The sequence below is a fragment of the Oncorhynchus masou genome, chromosome 3 (assembly GCF_036934945.1).
Source record: "Oncorhynchus masou masou isolate Uvic2021 chromosome 3, UVic_Omas_1.1, whole genome shotgun sequence".
NCBI lineage: Eukaryota > Metazoa > Chordata > Actinopteri > Salmoniformes > Salmonidae > Oncorhynchus > Oncorhynchus masou.
In genome coordinates this window covers 14,509,806-14,521,407 of record NC_088214.1, presented here as the reverse complement: position 1 = coordinate 14,521,407, position 11,602 = coordinate 14,509,806, and positions in this window count along the sequence as shown.

Below are 11,602 nucleotides of genomic sequence, written 5' to 3'. Positions count from 1 at the left end.
TTAGACCCCTCTCTCTCTGCATGTTCCTGTTCCCACTCTTAGACCTCTCTCACTCTGCACGTTCCTGTTCCCACTCTTAGACCCCTCTCTCTCTGCATGTTCCTGTTCCCACTCTTAGACCTCTCTCTCTCTGCATGTTCCTGTTCCCACTCTTAGACTCTCTACACCGCTCTCTCTCTCTGTATGTTCCTGACTCTTAGACTCTCTCTCTGCACGTTCCTCTTAGATCTCTGCACGTTCCTGTTCCCACTCTTAGATCTCTCTCTCTGAATGTTCCTGTTCCCACTCTTAGACTCTCTGCACCTCTCTCTCTCGTTCCTGTTCCCACTCTTAGACCTCTCTCTCTAGCACGTTCCTGTTCCCACTCTTATACCTCTCTCTCTCTGCACATTCCTGTTCCCACTCTTAGAACCCTCTCTCTCTGCACGTTCCTGTTCCCACTCTTAGATCTCTCTCTCTCTGCACGTTCCTGTTCCCACTCTTAGATCTCTCTCTCTCTGCACGTTCCTGTTCCCACTCTTAGATCTCTCTCTCTCTGAACGTTCCTGTTCCCACTCTTAGCCCTGAACGTTCCTGTTCCCACTCTTAGATCTTTCTCTCTCTCTGAACATTCCTTTTCCCACTCTTAGATCTCTCTCTCTGAACGTTCCTGTTCCCACTCTTAGATCTCTCTCTCTATGCACATTCCTGTTCCCACTCTTAGATCTCTCTCTCTCTGAACGTTCCTGTTCCCACCTCTAGACCTCTCTCTCTCTATGCACATTCCTGTTCCCACTCTTAGATCTCTCTCTCTCTGAACGTTCCTGTTCCCACTCTTAGATCTCTCTCTCTCTGCACGTTCCTGTTCCCACTCTTAGATCTCTCTCTCTCTCTCTCTGAACATTCCTGTTCCCACTCTTAGATCTCTCTCTCTCTCTCTGAAAGTTCCTGTTCCCACTCTTAGATCTCTCTCTCTATGAACTTTCCTGTTCACACTCTTAGATCTCTCTCTCTCTCTCTCTGAACGTTCCTGTTCCCACTCTTAGATCTCTCTCTCTCTGAACATTCCTGTTCCCACCTCTAAACCCCTCTCTCTCTCTATGCACGTTCCTGTTCCCACTCTTAGATCTCTCTCTCTCTCTGAACGTTCCTGTTCCCACTCTTCACCCTAAAGTTCTAATTCGAGTTTCCTGCATTTGATGCAGACCTCATTATCTTCTATTGATTACAATGTTAATTAAAATAACTGAAAATTGCTATATTTGTCTACATGCAATAAAAACTTTACTCTTCTCTCTTTTCACAGTTTGATTTTAAAGATGCGCTCCATTGACTTCTTTGTGTGAGAATGATCTGAACGTTTCAAGAGGGAACTGATGTTGATGACACATCCCATAGTTACAATAGACGCAGTGTTCTGTCTTTACTCATCGGGGAGGATTACACATTAACACACATGACTAGGAGATCAACACGTACACACACACACATATACATACACACATACACACATACACACACATGCGTACACTCACAGAGAAATGCCTGGAAGACGCAGGGGGAGGACAGACACTAACGAGACCACTTCATCATGCCTGTCAAATCAACACAGCGACCGTATGAAGAGAAACACACAAATCAAATCAAAAGCACTCATGACATTTAACAAGCTCCAAATGAGAAAACAACTTCAAGGGAGAGAGGAAGGTGTGTGCGTGTATGTGTGTGTGTGTGTGTGTGCGTGTGTGTGTGTGTGTGTGTGTGTGTGAGAGAGAGAGAGAGAGAGAGAGACAGAGAGACAGAGAGACAGAGAGACAGAGAGACAGAGAGAGAGAGAGGGGTCCTGGGGCTCTGTTCACAAACACAGCGGCAGAATACCTGACCACTGTGACTGACCCAAAATTAAGGAAAGCTTTGACTATGTACAGACTCAGTGAGCATAGCCTTGCTATTGAGAAAGGCCGCCGTAGGCAGACATGGCTCTCAAGAGAAGACAGGCTATGTGCTCACTGCCCACAAAACAAGGTGGAAACTGAGCTGCACTTCCTAACCTCCTGCCCAATGTATGACCATATTAGAGAGACATATTTCCCTCAGATTACACAGATCCACAAAGAATTCGATAACAAATCCAATTTTGATAAACTCCCATATCTACTGGGTGAAATTCCACAGTGTGCCATCAGAGCAGCAAGATTTGTGACCTGTTGCCACGTGAAAAGGTCAACCAGTGAAGAACACACACCATTGTAAATACAACCCATATTTATTCTTATTCATTTTATCTTGTGTACTTTACCATTTGTACATTGTTAAAACACTGTATATATATAATATGACATTTGTAACGTCTTTATTGTTTTGAAACTTCTGTATGTGTAATGTTTACTGTTAATTTGTATTGTTTATTTCACTTTATATATTCACTTTATATATTATCTACCTCACTTGAGAGAGAGAGAGTGAATGTACAGGGACAAAAGAGAGAGATAGAGAGAGAGAGAGAGAGAGAGAGAGAGAGAGAGAGAGAGAGAGAGAATGCACTGGGGGGAATAGATAGAGAGAGAGAATGTCCTGGGAAAAAGAGAGAGAGAGAATGTACAGGTAGAAGAGAGAGAGAGAGAATGTACAGGTAGAAGAGAGAGAGAGAGAGAGAGAGAATGTACAGGTAGAAGAGAGAGAGAGAGAGAGAATGTCCTGGGAAAAGAGAGAGAGAGAATGTACAGGTAGAAGAGAGAGAGAGAGAGTGAATGTACAGGGACAAAAGAGAGAGCTAGAGAGAGAGAGAGAGAGAGAGAGAGAATGCACAGGGGGGAATAGAGAGAGAGAGAGAATGTACAGGTAGAAGAGAGAGAGAGAGAGAGAATGTACAGGGAAAAGAGAGAGAGAGAGAGAGAATGTACAGGGAAAAGAGAGAAGAGAGAGAGAGAGAATGTACAGGGAAAAAGAGAGAGAGAGAGAGAGAGAGAGAGAGAATGTACAGGGGAAAAAGAGAGAGAGAATGTACAGGTAGAAGAGAGAGAGAGAGAATGTACAGGTAGAAGAGAGAGAGCTAGAGAGAGAGAGAGAGAGAGAGAGAGAGAATGTACATGGGAAAAAGAGAGAGAGAGAATGTAGAGAGAGAGAGAGAGAGAGAGAGAGAGAATGTACAGGGAAAAGAGAGAGAGAATGTACAGGTAGAAGAGAGAGAGAGAGAATGACAGGTAGAAAGAGAGAGAGCTAGAGGAGAGAAGAGAGAGAGAGAGAGAGAATGTACATGGGAAAAAGAGAGAGAGAGAGAGAGAGAGAGAGAGAGAATGTACATGGGAAAAAGAGAGAGAGAATGTACAGGTAGAAGAGAGAGAGAGAGAATGTACAGGTAGAAGAGAGAGAGCTAGAGAGAGAGAGAGAGAGAGAGAGAGAGAGAGAGAGAGAGAGAGAGAGAGAGAGAGAAGAGAGAGAGAGAGAGAGAGAGAGAGAGAATGTACAGGGGGAAAAGAGAGAGAGTGAGAGAATGTACAGGGACAAAAGAGAGAGAGAATGTACAGGGACAAAGATAGAGATAGAGTACATGGAAAAAGAGAGAGAGAGAGAATATACAGGGAAAGAGAGAGAGAGAATGTACATGGAAAAAGATATAGATAGAGAGTACATGGAAAAAGAGAGAGAGAGAGAATATACAGGGAAAAAGAGAGAGAGAATGTACAGGGACAAAAGAGAGAGAGAATGTACAGGGACAAAAGAGAGAGAGAATGTACAGGGAAAAAAGAGAGAGAATGTACAGGGACAAAAGAGAGAGAGAATGTACAGGGAAAAGAGAGAGAGAGAGGAGAGAGAGAGAGAGAGAGAGAGAGAGAGAGAGAGAGAGAGAGAGAATGTACATGGGGAAATGAGAGAGAGATAATGGATCGTATTCATTTTAGAACCGAGGATATAGTTTATGACTGCAGACAACAGTTATATTTTCTCTGTATAGCTTTTAATTGCTATGAATGTGTTTTATTTCTTTAACTTCACAAGTATTCTGCTTGAGCTGTAGTCTGTCAGTGAATGAATTAAATACGTCTTTACAGGGATAAAGCAACTGCACAGGGGATTTCATGCATGTAGCTATTGAGGGATCAGAATGGTTTAAGTCGGTGATATAGTCTTCTCCCATTGCTCCAATGCAATATCCAGTGTCTATGAGGAGTGTTATGAAGGGACTGTACTAAATTGACCTTTAATGAAGAATATTGATGATATGGTTCATGAGCATTGCTTAATAATCTCCTTCATAGAAGCCTAAGTTAGTGCTACAGGCTATACAGGCGTTCAAATATATTGTTACCCTTTCACAATTCCTTATTTCTTCTAAAATAAGTGTACAGGACCAAGGACAAAACATTTTATAAATTGAAATTAAGATTTTTTTTGGTCACACTTTATTTGTATAGTAGGACACACTGTCACCAAACTATTCATTGATAAGAAACTGACTCTCTGTTGATAAGCAACTGCTTGCTAAGATTAGGGGTAGGGTAAGGCTTCGAAAACAGGTTAGGGTGATGGTTATAGTTATGGCTAGTAGTTAGTTAGCTGAAAGGTTACTGATAGTTTATAGATCTACAGATGGACAATCCAAATAAAGTGTTACCGATTGTTCATTTCAAAGTCAAAAAATGATTAAAAATTCAAATGAATTTGGTTGTGGCAAGTGATTCTTGTTTATGTGTATTTGATCTCACCTGTGCCAAGTTGCAGATGCCTACTGGGTAAAAAAATAGCCATTCAACCATTTTTGAAAAGAGAAAACAGAACGTTCTGCTGCATTGCATACCATTTTAAAGTGCAAGTCTACTAATATATTTGACACATGCAACTGCATGTGTTTAATGGGGTGTAGTATTTACCAAGACGATGAAGAAAGGTATTGTACTATATTATATTTGATAGAGAATAGACACTTACTTCATCTGGATTTAATAGAGAGTATAGCTGCTTTGTGAAAACAAGTCCAGCTGGTAGGGGAGGAAACAAGGCAATAGTACACACACACACACACACACACACACACACACATACACACACACACACACACACACACAAAGTAGCACCATTATTTATCTTTCAAGAAGTGCAGAATGCTTTCATGTTCACTGTCCACAAGGATGCAAACCAGAGATGCAATGAAGTTATCTTTTTGTTCCGGATTTCTCCGTGCAAGGCTTTATGGGATGCAGCTTCAAAGCAAAGACAGATCATTATTTCAGTCAACTGTATCTGCATAAACATAACCGATGAGTAACTATTGCTTTATGATGATCACAGGTTACCTAGGTTACCAGCTACATAACACAGCATTAATCTGATAGGTGTTGAGAGTTAGTTAACGATTAGCTCTGTCTCCTCTCTCATTCTGTGTGTGTGTGTGTGTCATCTCATTCCATTTAACTCAGACTTCACCCGCAAGTCAAAAGAGTTCAATGTTTTGTTTTTAAAGTTGAATTCAAAGTTTGTTGACAACTGGAGCTAGAATTGGGTGTTGATCTGATCTCTTTTAACAGTGGGTAGTCTTGACTTGATGCTATCACATGGGTGAACACTCTCCCCCCTTCTCCGGACTCTTTAGTGCTGTCTCAATTGTCTAGACATCCTAATATCTCCTCTGGGTTCCAAACTTAATGTGTATGTGTTTGTTCTTTGGGCTGTACAGATTTATCCAGCCTGATCTCTCAAGATTGATTTGAATCGAATGACTCCCCATGTCCTGAGGACATCGATGTGCAAAACTGATAGAGACATACCCGAAGAGACTTACAGCTGTAATCGCAGCAAAAGGTGGCGCTACAAAGTATTAACTTAAGGGGGCTGAATAATTTTGCACGCCCAATTTTTCAGTTTTTGATTTTGTCACGAACCGGCTCAAAGCCTGTAACAAAGGGAGACAACGTGGAGATAAGGAGTAACAAAATATATATTTATTAACTAAAGCAACTAAGGAAAATATACAGTGGTGTGTGTAATCAGTAATCAGTAGTGTAAGTGAGTGTTTTGCATGCATGAATGTGATAATGCAGGGTGTTGAAAGGTGCCAATGCAAACAAACGGCCACCAAGAACCACAACACAATCTACAAAGGTGTCTGCATGGAGAGAGTCTCCTCCATGAATGTAGAAGAGGTCTATTTATCCTGGGACACACCTGGCCCAGGTGTTTCCCATGTAGCTGACGACCCTCCCCAACTCCGCCCACCGGCATCCTAATAAGGAAACAAGAACAAAGACAATACGGCAGACAGAGTGGGGGTCGTCACAATTTGTCAATTTTTTTTGAAATATCCAATAAATGTCATTCCACTTCATGATTGTGTCCCACTTGTTGTTGATTCTTCACAAAAAAATACAGTTTTATATCTTTATGTTTGAAGCCTGAAATGTGGCAAAAGGTCGCAAAGTTCAAGGCGGCCGAATACTTTCGCAAGGCACTGTATAAGGTCCCACAGTTGACAGTGCATGTCAGGGGAAAAAAACGAGCCATGAGGTCGAAGGAATTGTCCATAGAGCTCCTCGACGGGATTGTGTCGAGGCACAGATCTGGGGAAGGGTAACAAAACGATTCTGCAGCATTGAAGGTCCCCAAGAACACAGAGGCCTCCATCAGTCTTAAATAGTAGAAGTTTGGAACTACCAAGACTCTTCCTAGAGCTGGCCCGCCCGGCCAATCTTTGCAATTGGGGGAGAAGGGCCTTTGTTAGGGAGGTGACCAAGAACCTGATGGTCACTCAGAGATCTAGAGTTCCTCTGTGGATATGGGAGAACCTCCCAGAAGGACAACCATCTCTGCCGTACTCCACCAATCAGGCCTTTAAGGTAGAGTTGCCAGACGGAAGCCACTCCTCACTAAAAGGCACATGACAGCCTGTTGGAGTTTGCCAAAATGCACCTAAAGGACTCCCAGACCATGAGAAACAAGATACTCTGTTCTGATGAAACCTAAATGTAACTTTTTGGCCCGAATGCCAAGTGTCACATCTGGAGGAAACCTGGCACCATCCCTAAGGTGAAGCATAGTGGTGGCAGCATCATGCTTCCACCACCATTCAGTTGGGAGACTAGTCAGGACCGAGGAAAAGATGAACAGAGCAAAGTACAGAGAGATCCTTGATGAAAGCCTGCTCCAGAGCACTCAGGACCTCAGACTGGGGCGAAGGTTCACCTTCCAACAGGACAACAACCCTAAACACACAGCCAATACAACACAGGAGTGGCTTCGGGATAAGTCTCTGAGTGGCCCAGCCTTGAGTGGCCCAGCCAGAGCCCCAACTTGAATCCGATTGAACATCTCTGGAGAGACCTGAAAATAGCTGTGCAGCGACGTTCCCCATCCAACCTGACAGCTTGAGAGGATCTGCAGAGAAGAATGGGAGAAACTCCCCAAATACAGGTGTGCCAAGGTTGTAGTGTCATATCCAAGGAGACTCGAGGTTGTAATCTCTGCTAAAGGTGCTTCAACACAGTACAGAGTAAATGTCTGAATAGTTATGTAAATGTAATATTTCAGTTTTTTGCTTTGTCATTATGTGGTATTGTTCGTAGATTGATGAGGAAAATAAACTATTTAATACATTTTGGAATAAGTTCTTGAAATAATCCAGATTGACAGACCTTCACATTTTAAAGTAATGATGAACTGTTGTTTCTCTTTGCTTATTTGAGCTGTTCTTGCCATAATATGGACTTGGTCTTTTACCAAATAGGGCTGTTTTCTGTGTATCACCCCTAGAGAATGTCAAGAGTGTGCAAAACTGTCATCAAGGCAAAGGGTGCCTACTTTGAAGAATCTGAAATATAAAATATATGTTGATTTGTTTAACACTTTTTTGATTACTACATGATTCCATATGTGTTATTTCATAGTTTTGATGTCTTTGATGTCGAAAATAAAGGAAAAACCATTAAATGAGTAGGTGTGTCCAAATGTTTGACAGGTACAGTATGTATTGTAGTGGTCCTGTACGTAGTTCAGTTCATTAGAGCATGGGACTAGCAACACCAGAGTTGTGGGTTCGATTCCCACTGGGGTCACATACCACAATGTGGACTTTTGTCACTTTGGATAAAAGTGCCTGCTACGTAAATGACTTATTACAGTATTACAATACTATACATTTTGGACACATGTTTGCTGTATAGTGGATGCATTTCTGTCTGTTTTGGACTTTCTGGATCATTTGCTTATTGATATTGTGGGAGGTAGAAGTTGCCTCACTCACCCCGGGCAAGGGCCATTAAATAGCAATGGGAGTTGAAAACAACCCTTAATTGGCCACTTGTCCTGTACCAATGATAACCGAGGTGTTCTTTGGTTGAACAGACTGTTGGGAGGGAGGGAGGGAGGGAGGGAGGGAGGGAGGGAGGGAGGGAGGGAGGGAGGGAGGGAGGGAGGGAGGGAGGGAGGGAGGGAGGGAGGGAGGGAGGGAGGGGGAGGGAGGGAGGGAGGGAGGGAGGGAGGGAGGGAGGGAGGGACGGAGAACAGTAGAGCATGGAGTTCCAGTGGTAGAACAAGTCTGTTTTTGTTTATAATGAAGTCTCTCTGCTTTTACTCCAATTAAACCAGACAGTGTCCCTTTGGTTCTGTAACCATTACATTACCCTGTGTTTTAAACCCAGGTCCAGAGAACAGAACCGTGTGTGTGCGCGCGTGTGTTTGTGCATGTGTGTCTGTGCGCGTGTGTGTGTTTGCGCGTGCGAGTGCACGGATAGGGTTAACCTTCATGGACTGCTGTTGTTGTGCATTAGTATTGAGAGGTCTGAGCAACGATCATATACTGTATAGTATGAGTCAAATGTTCACAATATGTTCAAATGCTCTTTCATTCCTGTATTAGCTCCCAATTAGTTGTTCCTTTAGCAACAGAGGGGGAAAATACACAAGATGCAGTCTATGTTAATATACATTGAAGTAGACACAGACAGTGAACCTGACTAACTTCCCTCTAGTCAAACACAGCCATTATCAGTGACCTGGAAAAAAGAACAGAAATGTTATGCCGTTTATGTGACCAGTCTCAAATTCATGGTCAAATGTCGGCCAGACCACTGCCGGTTTCACAACTGAAGCAAAGAGCTCAATTGTGTATCAAATCAGAAAATGTGAGTTTGTGCTGTGCTTTGTCTATCGGTGAGAAGAACGCTGGCAGTTCCAGAGAGGATGGGTGTGGACAGAAAAATAAATGTGGTCTATTCTTCCTATCCATCCAGCCAAACAGGTTATTGAGAACCAACTGACAGCCTATATACAAAGTCAATTCAAATTACAAAGTTAAGGTTAGACAGTACCCCTGTGTGGTTAAGGTTAGGCATTGCCCCTGTGTGGTTAAGGTTAGGCATTGCCCCTGTGTGGTTAAGGTTAGGCATTGCCCCTGTGTGGTTAAGGTTAGGCATTGCCCCTGTGTGGTTAAGGTTAGGCAGTACCCCTGTGTGGTTATGGTTAGGCATTACACTTGTGAGGTTAAGATAAGACATTAAATCAAATCAAATGTTATTAGTCACTTGCGCCGAATAGAACAGGTTTCACCTTACAGTGAAATGCTTACTTACGAGCTGTTAACCAACAGTGCAGGTTAAAAAAATTGGATTAGAATAAGAGATACAAGTAACAAGTAATTAAATAGCAGAAGTAAAAAAATAACAATATATACAGAGGGGTGCCGATACAGAGTCAATGTGTGGGGGCACCGGTTAGTTGAGGTTGTATGTACATGTAGGTAGAGTTATTAGAGTGACTATGCATAAATGATAACAGAGAGTGGCAGTGGTGTGGAGGTGGAAGGGCAATGCAAATAGTTTGGGTAGCCATTTGACTAGATGTTCAGGAGTCTTATGGCTTGGGGGTAGAAGCTGTATAGAGGCCCCTTGGACCTAGACTTGGCGCTCCAGTACCGCGGTAGCAGAGAGAACAGTCTATGACTAGGGTGGCTGAAGTCTTTGACAATTTTTAGGGCCTTCCTCTGACACCGCCTGGTATAGAGGTCCTGGATGGCAAGAAGCTTGGCTCCAGTGATGTACTGGGGCGTTCACAATACCCTCTGTAGTGCCTTGTGGTCAGAGGCCGAGCAGTTGCCATACCAGGCAGTAATGCAACCAGTGCACTCGATGGTGCAGCTGTAGAACCTTTTGAGGATCTGAGGACCCATGCCAAATCTTTTCAGTCTCCTGAGGGGGAATAGGTTTTGTCGTTCCCTCTTCACGACTATCTTGGTGTGCTTGGACCATGTTAGTTTGATGGTGATGTGGACACCAAGGAACTTGAAGCTCTCAACCTGCTCCACTGCAACCCCATCAATGAGAATGGGGGAGTGCTTGGTCCTCTTTTTCCTGTAGTCCACAATCATCTCCTTTGTCTTGATCACATTGAGGGAGAGGTTGGTGTCCTGGCACCACACAACCAGGTCTCTTACCTCCTCCTTATAGGCTGTCTCGTTGTCATCGGAAAATGTAATGATGGTGTTGGAGTTGTAACTGGCCGTGCAGTCATGAGTGACAGGGAGTAGAGGAGGGGACTGAGCACGCACCTCTGAGGGGCCCCTGTGTTGAGGATCAGCGTGGCAGATGTGTTGTTAACTACCCTTACCACCAGGAAGACTAGGATCCAGTTTTAACTTGTTGTTGAGCTTTGAGGGCACTATGGTGTTGAACGCTGAGCTGTAGTCAATGAATAGCATTCTCACATAGGTGTTTCTTCTGTCCAGGTGGGAAAGGGCAGCAATAGAGATTACATCATCTGTGGATCTGTTGGGGTGGTATGCAAATTGGAGTGGGTCTAGGGTTTCTGGGATGATAGTTTTGATGTGAGCCATGACCAGCCTTTCAAAGCACTTCATGGCTACAGACATGAGTGCTATGGGTCGGTAATCATTTAGGCAGGTTACCTTAGTGTTCTTGGGCACAGGCACTATGGTGGTCTGCTTAAAACATGTTGGTATTACAGACTCGGACAGGGAGAGGTTGAAAATGTTAGTGAAGACACTTGCTAGTTGGTCAGCACATGCTCGCAGTACACATCCTGGTAATCTGTCTGGCCCTGCGGCCTTGTGAATGTTGACCTGTCTTAAGGTCTTATTCACATTGGCTGCGGAGAGCGTGATCACAGTCTTCCGGTACATCTGGTGCTCTCATGCATGTTTCACTGTTATTTGCCTCGAAGCGAGCATAGAAGTAGTTTAGCTCGTCTGATAGGTTCGTGTCACTTGGCTGTCTCGGTTAGGCATTACCCCTGTCTGGTTAATGTTAGGCATTACTGTGTGGTTAAGGTTAGGCATTACTGTGTGGTTAAGCTTAGGTATTAGCCCTGCATAGTTAAGGCTGGGAATTACTGTGTGGTTAAGCTTAGGTATTAGCCCTGCATAGTTAAGGTTAGGAATTACTGTGTGGTTAAGGTTAGGCATTAGCCCTGCATAGTTAAGGTTAGGAATTACTGTGTGGTTAAGGTTAGGCATTAGCCCTGCATAGTTAAGGTTAGGAATTACTGTGTGGTTAAGGTTAGGCATTACTGTGTGGTTAAGGTTAGGCATTACCGTGTGGTTAAGCTTAGGTATTAGCCCTGCATAGTTAAGGTTAGGAATTACTGTGTGGTTAAGGTTAGGCATTACCCCTGTGGTTAA